This window comes from Cryptomeria japonica, chromosome 11 (genome assembly GCF_030272615.1).
Source record: "Cryptomeria japonica chromosome 11, Sugi_1.0, whole genome shotgun sequence".
Classification (NCBI taxonomy): domain Eukaryota; kingdom Viridiplantae; phylum Streptophyta; class Pinopsida; order Cupressales; family Cupressaceae; genus Cryptomeria; species Cryptomeria japonica.
Genome location: NC_081415.1, coordinates 213,728,314 through 213,741,811, shown reverse-complemented (window position 1 = coordinate 213,741,811; position 13,498 = coordinate 213,728,314).

The following is a 13,498-nucleotide window of genomic DNA, read 5'->3' as shown; positions in this document are numbered from 1 at the left end:
TGGAAAAAAGATATGATCCTATCTCTAAGTGAACCTAGAACACCCAAACTTGATATTCATATCATTCTTGAGAAGGAAGTTCTTCCTTTGAAAGATAAAACTAATGTCTTTCCTCAAGAAGATTCCCAACCCATCCCTATGAATGTGACTATGCCTATGACTAATAAACTTCCTAAAAGTAGACCTATACCTCCTCGTCATGATGGGCTTGGTCTCCTTCCTAAACCAAATATTCCTCCTTTATATGGAGCAGTTCCTCCTCCTTCCTCTTATGGAGAGAAGAGACCTTCCTCTTTTCCTATTATTCAACCTAAGAGACTACAACCTAAACACCCAAGTGATAGGGATGAGAACATTCCTCCTCCTCAATCTTCTCAACTTCCTACTAAGACTAGACGAAATCGTTCTGCATGTGAACGTCGATGAAAGCATCATCTTAGAGCTCAGGCAGCTGCTTCTCAAACTTTGCAATCCCCAAAAACACCTTCAGCTAGTATTATTCCATTTTCTCCTCAACCGAAAATTGAGCCAAAATCTCCTAAACATAAGGTGCATGATGGTCTTGATCCTGTGCGAGTTAAAGATCCTATTTTTATAAATCTTGATGATGATATAGATGAAAATGTTATTCATGATGAAAATGTTACTTCTATTCATTCTGATAGTGAATATGAATATGTTGATGTTGATAACCATTTATCTAACGAATTTTCTAAAGCACTTATCCTAGCTCCTAGACAAGAACAATGTGGCTTGGAACATGAACATAGCCCTTGTTTGGATCTTGTGATAGCTCCATCTGCTGTGTTGGATGTTCCTCCTCTAGCGTGTTTCCTACCTTCCTGAAATATTGATCAGCAAGATCGGGGGGTAGATGACGTGCTAGACTAGTTTCATTAGCATAGAAGACTCTCTCCTCCTCTCTTGATCTCTTTTGTTACTTCTTCTATGCGTTATTCTCACTCTTCTATTTATTGTCCTTAGTGTTGTCTACTTGAGGACGATGCAAAGCATTGAGATCTCTTTTCGTCTCTCTCATGTTGACTCAAAAGACACATGTGTTCCCTTCTTCTAGGTGACCTTCCTTGATTGGGGAATGAAGAACAATTATGCATACATACATATGATATACATGAATTATCATACAGCATACTGACCCCGAGGAAAGTGAATTCACCTCGTGCTTTGTGTTTTGTGTCTATTATCCTTGGGCTTATCTCACACTTGGCGGCTAAATCCTTGTGATAACGTGCTCCTTTCCCTTCTCATTTCTTATATGTATCACTACCTTAAATTAATCACCCCCGATGAGGCATGTGCAATCTCTTTAGCATAGGGGGGCATACACCCCATTCATATCTCTCCAAGATACTTGAAAATTTCTTGACAAATTTAGCTTTGCCCTGAAAATTTTTGATATCTTTCTTGCATGACTCATAGTGAGGGAACCTTACTACTGATAGTCATGGTTCTCCCTCATGATCTTCCCTTTTACTTTGTCAATTGAAGTCGTAAGATCCTTAGTCCACTGGGGGCTTGGGGTATCTTGCCTCCTTGATGTGGTAAAAGTCTTTCAATGTTGTTTCCTTGTACTTTACAGGAAGTATGGGCGTACGCTTATACTCCCACTAAAGTGGGGGCTAAATGTAGCATCCTAAAACTATGACACTTGCAATTTTGACTGCATTTGGGTCTTCACGATGGTGGCGCAACATTGAACCTGAATGGAGACCCCGAAACCTATTTACGACACCAAAAACTGCATCTTTTTGCACCTTGGCCTGATCCCTCCTTGAACCCTGCTATCCCAGGAGGTGGGACCATGGCACCCAGCGCCCTGGTCCTTCAGCCCAGTGCCCTGGTCCTTCAACCCAGCGCCCTGGTCCCTGGCGCCCAGTGCCCTAGTCCCTGGCCCTATTTTGGGCCCAGTCTCTTGTTGGGCATCGGGTCTTGAAGTTTGCAAATTGGAAAATATTGTTTCTAGGTTGGCCTAAGGTCGGAAAAATCAGTCTCTCAACCCTAATTGACAAGTATATAAACTACATTTCCTCTTCCAAAAAATGGAAGAAATAAGCAAGAGCAAGACACAGAAGCGATATTCAAACATTCAAACATTCAAGCATTCAAGCATTCCTTCAAGCAATTGAGTATTCTAAGTCTCCATTCAAGGCTAGGTGTTGCATTCAAGGTAAGGATTCAACCATTGAAGAGGAGATCACATACAACATACAACATACATTACACCTTCGCATGTAAGAATACAAACATTCTTACAACAAGGTATCAGTACTTGTTTACATTACAAACATTTACATTTACAGCATTCTCATTTCTTGGTTAATTCTAAAACCGAGGTTTGACCTAAAGGCAAACCCCTAATCCCTAACCCCCCAATCATCCTCTCTTTTCTGTGTGTAGGTTGCAGGTACGTGGCTGTAATTGAAGATCTGGAATCCTTGTGCAGAGACAAACAGATCCCCCTTCATTTCGCGGATTTTTCGGAGGACCGTGTGCACTCTGGGCACCATCGTCCCGCCAAATTTTGCTCAAATTTGCAGAACAGCATCGTCTCGACATTTTACTACTAATTCTAGGTCCGCAGCTTCATCCCGTATCCCTATCTCTGTTTATAAGTGAATCTTTCTTACTTTGCATGCATTCCTAGTTCAATCATTCTATCTACATTCTTTACAAAAGACGGTATCCTTGATGTCTTAACCCTTGAAACTCATTTAGAATCCAGTCTTGCATTGTGTGGGATTGGATCTTGTGGGTTTCAACCCCTCTTTTGAATGTAAAGTCTCTCCTAAGTGAAAACCATCAAACCTAGTGACCTCCCTTCTCTCTCCTTGGAGTTGGGGGGAGAGAACAACTAGGGTTCGATTTTTCCGCTTTACAATAACTCATTTGATCATTTAAGTTGTCAATGAATATGTCCATTTTTTCATACTCTGGCAATGTACAAGGATACCATGATGCTAGGCATCTCCATTGTTGTAAGAATGTCATGAAGGGTTCTCCACTTTTTTGTTTAGTGTTACATAGGTCTAGCATTGTTACTTTATGTTGTATGTTGTAGGAGTATTGTGAAACAAACTTATCCACCAAATCTAAAAATGATCTGATTCCATGTGTAAGTTTGGAGAACCATTCCATAACTAGTCCAGTTAAGCTTTTCGGAAATAGTCTCATTAAGTAGGTATCCTCATGTGCAAACTCCATACTCATTGTGCAAAGTTCTCGTATATGATCTTGAGGGTTAGTGCTTCCATCATATTTTTCATATCTCAGGGTTTCAAAACCTATAGGAAATGGTATCATGTTTAGATTTCTGTCGAAAGGATAAGGACAAATTTCTTGAAGTGAGTATCTTCTAACATTTCCTCTTTGCATCTCTTAGATTTGTGTTTGCATTGCTTGTAGTTGTTGTGTGAGAGTCATGATAGGATTATCAACATGATTTGTTCTTGCATGACTATGATTTTGCATTCTAGGAGGATTGGGATCTCTTCTTGTTTCATCTCTAGCTCTTCTTGTATCCTCATTGAATTGAATATTATTCAGGATTTCTACTTCATCTCTTCTAGGTATGTTGGTTTCTTCATTGGTCCCAGTGTTATTGCGAATTGATCTGTCATTCATGCAGAGACCAAAGATGTCTTCATATTGTTCATTATTAGGGGGAGGGTCATTTTTCTTTTGTGTTAATTTATTCACATCAAAATCTTGGGGAAGTGTAGCACCATATTTGGCTAGCATTAGAAAGTATTTTTATTTTTCTTCCTCCAACAATTTCTGCATAAATTTATCGAATTGGGGATCTTTCTTGATGTCTCTAATGTTTTGTTTGTTATTTCTTCTTCAACTTTTATTTTATCTTCATGTTCCATGGTTATATGCTCTTCGAATGTTTTCAATGTTTTGATTTTAGTTTCTGCGATCCTTCATTTTTGAGCTCTAGTTAGAACGAGCATACACGTGTGTTACTTTACTTAGGATTCAATTGTCCAAAAGGTTGTTTTGATAAGTGATCAACAGTCAATTTCAAGACAATAGAGTGATATGACACTAAAAGAGAATTCAAGTGTTTAAAAGTTTCCAAGTTTTTTGATCTTCGGTTTAGGAGTGCAATGGTGATGATTTGATAAGAACCAAGTCCAGTAGGAATTATATATCCTACGATGTGGGACAAGATTATCCTGACCAAATGTTTTAGTTTCGTGATAAAAGATGATTGATCCTGATACAAAACCATGTTTGAGTGATCAGTTTATCAAAGAGGGTGATAATGCACTTTGAGATGTTTAGATCTTCAACTTGTTGGGGGTGAGCACTTGAAAATCTTGGGGTGTTTATCTTCTAGAGTCTGATTTTGATAGGTGATAACTTGACCAAGCAAACCAAGTAGACAATCTAAGCACAGATTGACAGATAACATGTGTTTATTTTATTGCAAATTGATTAGGTAGAAATGATAAATCTAAAATAGGCATGCAGGACATGGCTCTGGATTGACAAATGCAGAGTTTCGTACAATAGGATATGTAGCTTAGAATGACACAAGATATGAGTCTATATGACAAAGCATATGTTTTCATGTAAAAAGCAGAAACTCATACGACACACTTTTCTGAACAATATGATAAAACATCTAACTCGTATGACACATAATTCTATGTAGCACGACACAAAATTTTATGCAAACAGTTTCATACGAGAGAGATCCTAACTCGTATGATAGATAACTAGACAGAGATAAAAAATAAAAAATTTGTTTGTTTGAACTTTTGATAACTGAAGTTTAATGTTTTGCTTATGTCTTCTAGTTTTTGGATGTCTGATTTGTCGATTTAGGGATGAATAGACATCAAACATATGATGTGATACGTGACTCTCAATCAAGCTAAACCCTAAGGAAGTTGGTTGAGAATGAAAACCTTTGTTTGCTGACTTAGGTACAGACCCAATAGCTAATCAGAATATGGCCACTGAGTCTCACACAATGGATTCTCAACGTCGTATTATCCAACTCCAAATGCTAATGGGGGTACGATATGGAAAGTGTCTTGGGAGAGTTACTATCTCTCTTACACAAAGATTATCACCCTTTCAGAGGTGAATCGGGTAGCTTTTATTTTAACTTGGCACTAGTAAGGGATCCGTTTGGTGCATCAAGCTATAAACTCAATTAAGAGGTCTCCCAGCCTTGAAAACCAAGGTTTGATATACCTGAAGGTACAGAGGAGAGCTATTCTCGAGAACTGTCTTTGCTTTAATTTTCATCAAAAACACATTTATTTTATAGTGGGATGGATTACTTGGCATTAGTCGTTCCCACTTAGGTCATTCCCCTCTCACCGACCTTAATGGCTAAGAGTTATTACTCCTCGGGAAAGCAGGCCTACTAAAGAAATGCACTAATGAAGCAAAAAGATGAGTCTATCTTTCTGATCACCTAAGAAAGGTGAGAGCATACTCACCTATCATCAAAGATACGAAATACATGATTGTTCATTTTTTAGCATAAATTGAAATGTTCCTAGAAAACTTTAATGAATACACAAAGTTTAGTCGGATTCATAGGCAACCTGCAAAATAAATTCGTTAGTAGTCTTGATTGTGTTTTTGAATTATATCTTTGACAAGCGTATCTTTGTCAATTGTTTTGCAAGAAAGAGTTAGGCTGCCAAAAATCTCACAAACTAGTTAGGGTTAGTATTAGAAAATTTCAGATTAGAATCAAAAAACTTTAACATGCAGTTTATCAAAAAAATCAGAGATGCAAAAACTCGTACGACATGATTTACCAGTTAGTATGACACAAATTTATATTTTGCACAGGAATAAAAGCAGATTCATATGACATAGGATTTAACAGGCAGAAATTCATACGAAATGAATATAACTATCGTACGACATTGAAAATTAATTCATATGATACAGGATTTATTAGAAAATTAACTCATTTGACATGAATTTATACCTCATATGACAAGGAAAAGGGCTTGTACGAGTCAGGATGAAGTGTCTTCTTGAGCTAAAATGGAGTTCATACGAGAAGGAAAGGCAACTCATATGACTTTCTGAACCAGAGTCGGACAGAGATGAAGTTTGCTGAAGATTAAGAGGCCAAAAGTGATGATTCTAGCCCCACGGTGGGCACCAAAATGTCATGCTCTATGAAGTGTACTTGTACCTGCAAACACAATGCACTCAATAAATCATTACAAGCAATGGTTAGAAGATTTAATCAAGGAAATGTAAAACTATAGCTAACTGACTTATTACCTCCTAGTAAATGCGAGTATGAAAAATGCTCTCAGATCTGATTATGCATATTCCAGTGACTTGACTACACTTAGATGGAGGATTTGAATGATGAAAATGCATGATCTAGCAAGAATAGCATGATTAAGCTACATCAATTCATGATTGATCTAGAAAATGAACTAAGATTAAGATGCAATTAAGCTAAAATTGAGCATGATAACATTGCTAAGAATGATAAACTAGAAGCTAGATGCCTATAGTAACAATGCATAAGATGAAAATGAGATGGGATCCATATTGCTCAAAATGAGGTCTATTTATAGGATTTTCCAAGGCTAGGGGTGAGGTGGAAAGAATCAATGGTCAATATTGATCTGAAGATATCAATGGTTAAATTGGAGGTGGGATTGAGAAGAGGTTGGATTAAAGGGAACAACTATCATCTCTATGTTAGGCCCAATATGGAAAGCTAATGTACTGAGAGGGGAGGGGTGAATCAGTACTCCAAAAATTTTCTTGAATAATAACTTTACTGTTATGCATAAACCAAATAGTGCAGTAACATAAAATAAAGCTAAAACAAATAGATAACAATCATACATGATTCACTTCATAACACATATATTTTGGTTACGCAGAAACTCTTGGTTAGAGAGAAAAATTGCGGTGGGGATGGAACCCACAACTTCACTACTGCAATAATAAAGAGTGCTCAATCAGAGCTACATATTTAGCTATTTCTGAAAGCTTACCCTGTTAGGAGTAACAATATTTGTTAGATCTACCTTGCTAAAGGATTTTACAACACTTAATCTAAATGTTGCACCTGGTTAGAGGCTTTACAATTTATAGACTTGATTAGAGTCTTTTACCCTGTTAAAGGTTTCCCTTTCAACTTCAAAATATTACAATAAAATCATTACAAATATCTGCAATTTTACATCTGAAATGTTATAGTAGATTCTATGTGCTTAGAATAGATTACCTTGCTTATAGCATACCTTGGTAACCCATATAGTAACTCGGTAAACCCTTCTGTTTACTTTGTTCTTCGACTGTTCTCTGAAAACCTTCTCAGTGACCTCTATGTCTCTGTAACAGACTTCTTACATTCATACATACACCCTTAACTCATGCTGTATAAATAGATCTCTTAAGACGGTGATCCAATTCATTGCTTCGATCTTACAAACATGATTTATCGAATGAATAACTATACAAAGTATTTCATTGGTTAGATTGATCTCAAAATCATACACAATCTTCTAGTGAAATTTTCAATGTGATAATGGTTAGATGTGCCTCGATCTTGTAACACATTTTCATATGCATGTCCAGGTTCAATGAATCTGGTAACATGTTTCACTCAGTGTATATCAACTCAGTGTGTCATCTTTGCTACTTGGTAAACATGAAAAAGATACTTGATAGACAGCTCGGTGTATACTGCATTCGGTGACTGCTTTCTTCTGTAACCGACTAGACTGTGCATACCGACTTCTCTGTGTATACCGACTGCATGATTCAGTAGTGTTAACCGACTAGAGTATATAGTATAACTTTGACATAAAACTAATGGCAATCTGATAAGTAGTAACAATCTCCCCTTTTGACATTAGTTGAGATGTTTGACAAAAACTACTTTCAAAGTTATAACTCAAAAATTTATATACTTTGCAAAATGACTATACTTGATAGTATATACAATAGTCAATGAAATAGTATATTCAGATACACTCCCCTTATCATTATACTGTACATAATTCTGATTTTACATGCTCGGTTCTGTTCATTGCTCTGTTCACTATACTTGGATATTCTACATACTCTGCTTGGTATACTCCCCTTGTATACTATACTCCGAATACTATATCATTCTCTCAATATTGTATCAAAACTGTATGTGTCAAAACATATAGTATCACTCCCCCTTTTTGACAAACATCAAAAACTTAATTTCCATCCGGGGGCGGTAACTGGCCAAAAATGGATTTGTACTTGTTCCGAGTGTCGGTGAGAGCAATAGAGAGTGCATCCTTGACATTGTCCATTAAAGAATTCTATGCTTGACTATCAACCAATAGGGATATTAAGCCATCTAAAGTGCTTCCCTCTTGTGTAGTAGATAGGCATGTGGCTCGATTAATCTGTTCTTGGATGGATGAAAGATGAGGAAGGAATAATGTCTAAAGTGTCATTATGTCCATCCTAATCTTGTGTTCTTCATTTCTTAAGTCCAATTGTTGAGCCATGAGCTGTTGTAACCTTGTATAAAAATTCAGAATTGAATTTGGCTCAGTGGTCAACTTGCTCGAGAGATCGGTGATCTCTTTTTCAATTTGCTCTGTTTTATTCTTAATGTCTTTAATGAATAAAGAAAATGTGGAGAGCTTCTGAAATAAATAATGAATGTAATTGAGTTGAGGAGTCAGCTCAGCAATAAATTTGACAAGTTTGACTTTGCCAATAGCTAGAGCTTTCTGTACCTCTTCTATCATTTTTGCAGTAAGCTCCTTGTCTTTTAGCTTGCTCAAATACTCAAATGCATCAACTCCGGATGTTTCTATTTGATTAAGGAGTTCATCCAGTTGAATATGGATAGCTGCATCGGTTGACACTATAGCTGTAGGTAGCATATCTTATAGCAGTGTCTTCACCTTCTGAAGTACTTTATTCTTCTTTTGTATGGCCATCTATTTTTCTTGTTCAGCCTTTGCTTTGCATAGTTCACCGAAATCAATGAGTGCTTGCCCCTTTAATTTTGATATATCCACATTGGGCAACACTATCAATTTAGATAAATCAACTTTGAAACTATGCTTTTTCACTTTCTTTTCTTTACCTTTGGCCGGTTGGACCAAGACAATAGCTTGGGAGGCTTGCTGACCCTCAGTAGGTTGCTCGGTAGATGCAACACTTTGGTCGGTTCCTGTAGCCTCTGTGGTGTCTTTGGGTGTCTTGGTACTAGGTGTCTTAGCTGCAACATTTTCAGTGCTCGAAGGTGCTTGAGAGGTCGATTCTAGAGTAGTATCTTCTCCTGCTGTAGACTTGTGACCTTCGATGCCTTGTGCTATATCCTAAGGAGATTTGGTAGAGAGGGGTTGATTGATCAGTGGATAAGGTTGAACTTGTTCTAAAACAGATTCACTAGATACAAGTTTTGCATATGTAGTGCCTTCTATCATTTCCTGCTCTGGTTCCTCTGTATCCATGACATCTTCATCTATTTGAATAGTGTCAACAGGGTCTTGTTCGGTAGCATCAGGACCTTGCTCGGTGACATTAGGATCGTGCTTGGTGACATCAACGATTTCAACTGTAGGTTGTTCACCAACATCCTTGATTTTGAATATTTCCTACCATTTTTCTTTTGTCTCATTTTCTACGTCAATATATAGCCCATTCATCAGTTTTAAGGCTCTCTATTTGACAAGAAACTTTGAATTGTAGGTTGTTAGATGTTCCTTTATTTCAGCTACTGACATATCAGGAAATAGATGGACTAGAATTCTTTCTCTGATTTGTTTCTCTGAGTCCATTGCATACTTCCACCTATTATCAATATGCAAGTAAAGTTCATTTGGAAGTGACTTTACTAGTTCCAATGGAGCTAACTGAAACTTTAGAAGTGTGCAGATGACAGCTTCTTCAATTTGTCTCTTCTCATCATTATTTCTAGTTTCATACTTGACATATATAAATGAACCAAATCCACCATATTCTTTTAGATTGGCATAGAAGTTTTCAACACTATGTATATTTACCTTCTTGCTCTTGACAATCTGGAATTTGTTTTCATCTTCAGATTCTGTATCACTAGACTCTTTTGCCAAAATGAGTCTCCGAGTAGATTTCTTGTATGTCTTTGTTACCTTGGGAGCAATAACACTCTTTTGTTTCTTACTCGGTGATGCTCCAGATGCTGTTGTGTTAGGTCTCTTTGTTGGAGGAGTCGGTAGGGCCTTTGAAGTGTCTTGTTTCTTTCTTTTTAACACGTTACCCTTAGGCAATTTGGTGCTCAATGTTATAGCTGCCTCTTGAGCTTCTGATTCCTCTTTGGTGATGGCAAGAGTGCCTTTGACAGGTGTGGAGGAATAATCTTCTCCAAATTTATCCGTTAAAACCTTTATCATCTTTGTTGCTTTTCTTGTAGCTTTGGGTACTACAATATTCATTTTTACTTTTTCCTTTACTTCTTCATAGGTTCCATATCTTAGCTCGATAGCATGTCTAGGCAATGTAAGAAATGCATCAATTTGTTGTTTTGTGATGTCAAAGTCAATCTCATAACCCATTGGTGACAAGGATTGGGTCCTCGGTTCCATAGCATTCACATAACAGTAGTCAGTGTCTACCTCAGAGCATATATCATCTTTATATTTCTCCACTAGCTGGGGTGGAATTCGGTACCTATTGTGCATTTTTTCTTGGAATTTATTGAAGTAATCATCCATTATATCATTGAAATTATCACCTAGCTTCTTGATGAAGTCATTAATCTAATGGGTGATTGGTCAGTGTAGCTCCCAAACTACTTTACCGACTAATGGAAAGAATTTTTCAAAGTAGAAAAACATGCATACAAGAAGTGAACCAAACTTTAGTGTATTTGCCGAGTTGTTCTTCTTCGGCTTCCTTATTGTGTTCAGACTCTCAAATAGATTCTTCAATAACACCTCACATAAGTCAACTTTCATTCCCTTTTTCACAATTTTATAGGCTAAGTCAACTACTACACAGGGTACACTGTTTTCCCTTGCCGATTGGAAGAAACAGTAACCAATTACTCTAATAGAAAACTTAAGTTTTAATCAGATTCCACTCCAGTTAAACTAATCAATTCCTTCTGTGATATCATCTTCTGAGCATGGGCATGATCATAAATAGGATAACCGGTGATCACATGAATGATTTCCTTGGCGATTTTAAATGGTTTCTCTTCTAGCCACATGAAATCTTCATGAACTCTGCTCAGAACAAACTTGACCCACTGGGGTTTGAACACACGAGGGTAGGTTAGGGCTTCAATTAATCCTTTGATTTTGATGTGTTCATGCTTACTGTTTAATACACCATCGGTACATAGCTCATCATAGGTGTCTTTGATTTCAACATGACCGAGTTCTTCAACACGACATTTGGTGAAGAATCTCACATCTTCGATTAACAATACTCTATCCGGGATGAGTGAAAAAGCAGTTTTGTCATCTGGTTCGGAGGCGAATTTAGGAGTCAAAGATTATTTCAGTGAGGGCTTCTCTACATTCTTGACAACTATGAGATCTTGGATCTTGGGTGCCATTTAAGATTTTAGGTAAAAACTAGTAAAGAGTCCTTAGGGTTTCAGAATTTCAAACGACAGATGCTTCACACTCAGCAGATAATAACAATTTGATAAGATCGGTGAACTAGCTTAACAGTGCGATGAGATTGATGTAAATACCTTGAATTTTTCTTGGTAGGAGGTTTGATCGCCTTGATTCAATTTGCTCTTCTCTTTCGAAAACTTGGTGAATGAAAATGACCACGAAAATGCTTTTAAGTACACAAAATACCTTATCAGGCTCTGTGCGGGTTAGGTCAAAAACATTAAATGCACTTGGTTCCTCTTTAACCGATTTACTCTCCTTTTTGTTTTAACTAAGTAACTAAGCTTCCTTCATTTACCGAGTTGACAGGTTTCTTGTATTCATCGACTTGACAGGTTTCCTGTAAAGTGCTTCAAAGAGTTTGATAGAATTTCAAACTTACTAATGCATCTTAACTATGCAGATTTTGAATTTAGAACATAATAGAATAGGAACTATTATGATTTTAACCTTCAGAGAATGCAGTCCCTTCACACCTTTACCGATTAATTTGGAATAGGTGCACCTAACTCGGTAGGTAAGGTGCTTTCTTCATTTGACACAATTTCCTTCTTTTTCCAAATCATCTGTAATTTCTCTTTTATTTCTTCAGTGTCTTTTCTAGGTTGATCTCTGCAATCTCCAACCAAGTGTCCAACTTTGTGACAATGAAAACATGCCATACCAGGATTTCTCCATGATCTTTAGTTGTTCATTCCAAACCTTATAAAATAGTTAGCACTAATATGTCCATATCTTCCACAACATTCACACTATATCCTTGTATTGTAATCCCATGGTACTGCTACATATTGTCAGTCAGGATCTGTGTAAGTTTGGTAACCTCAAGTGTTTGCTCGGTGTGCAGACCACATGTAGTTCTTTTGCTTAAACCAAAACTTCTCGATACTATGTCCATATCTATTGCAGTTTCTACAAAACCCTTTGAATTTTGCCTTCTGATAATTGTTAATAGACTTTGTCCTACATTGATTAGATGTGTGACCATATTTATTGCAATTGTAACAATAACCATTGGACTTAGTGACATTCAATTGCTTACCTTTTCTGATTTGGCATATGTTGGCAGTGTGACCTTGATTTCCATAGTAGTTGCAAATAGGCTTCTTTCTTTTGATTTTATTCTTGTTTCTAGCTTGCTTTGATGATTCTCCTCTCTCGGTAGTATAGATTCCTTTCTTGGTAGAGTCTTTTCCTTTGTAACCGAGTCCTGCATCTTTGTTGGGTCTTCTTGTATTCAGTTGCTCATCCAACATCTTTGATGCTTCATAACTCTTCTTCAGTGTTTCTTTGGATTTCTTCTCTATTTCAATTTCATCTATCAACCTTGATACTTCAAGTCTTAATGCTTGGTTCTCATCATTCTTTAGAATTGCTTCATGATGTGCATAGCCTAGTTGATCTGTCATATTTTGTTGAATCTCAGTCAACCTTATGATTTCATCATTTTTATCAGATACTAAGACTTCAAGTTGTTGTTTCTCTCTTTCTAGATCTCTTGCTTTATCCTTAGCTGTCCTTAATGCATCTAGATTTTCAGTCATCTGTGTGCTAAAATGTTCATGTTCTCTTTTCATTGCTTTTAGTTGATCAACCAATGCTTTGTTCTTTTCTTTCAATACTCCAATCATTTCTTCAACACTTCAGATATACTGTTTTCAGATGATGTCTCAATTTGTTCCACTAACTCTTGAGAATCCTATAAATCATCAAATAATCTTCTTCTTACTTTCAAATATTTTTGCATTTGCCTTTGCATGTCTGCAATCACTTGATTAGCATGATCCAACTCTTCTTCCAGATATACAATCCTCCAAGATTGTTTATAGCCTTCCATTGATAAGATCTTTCTCTTTAGG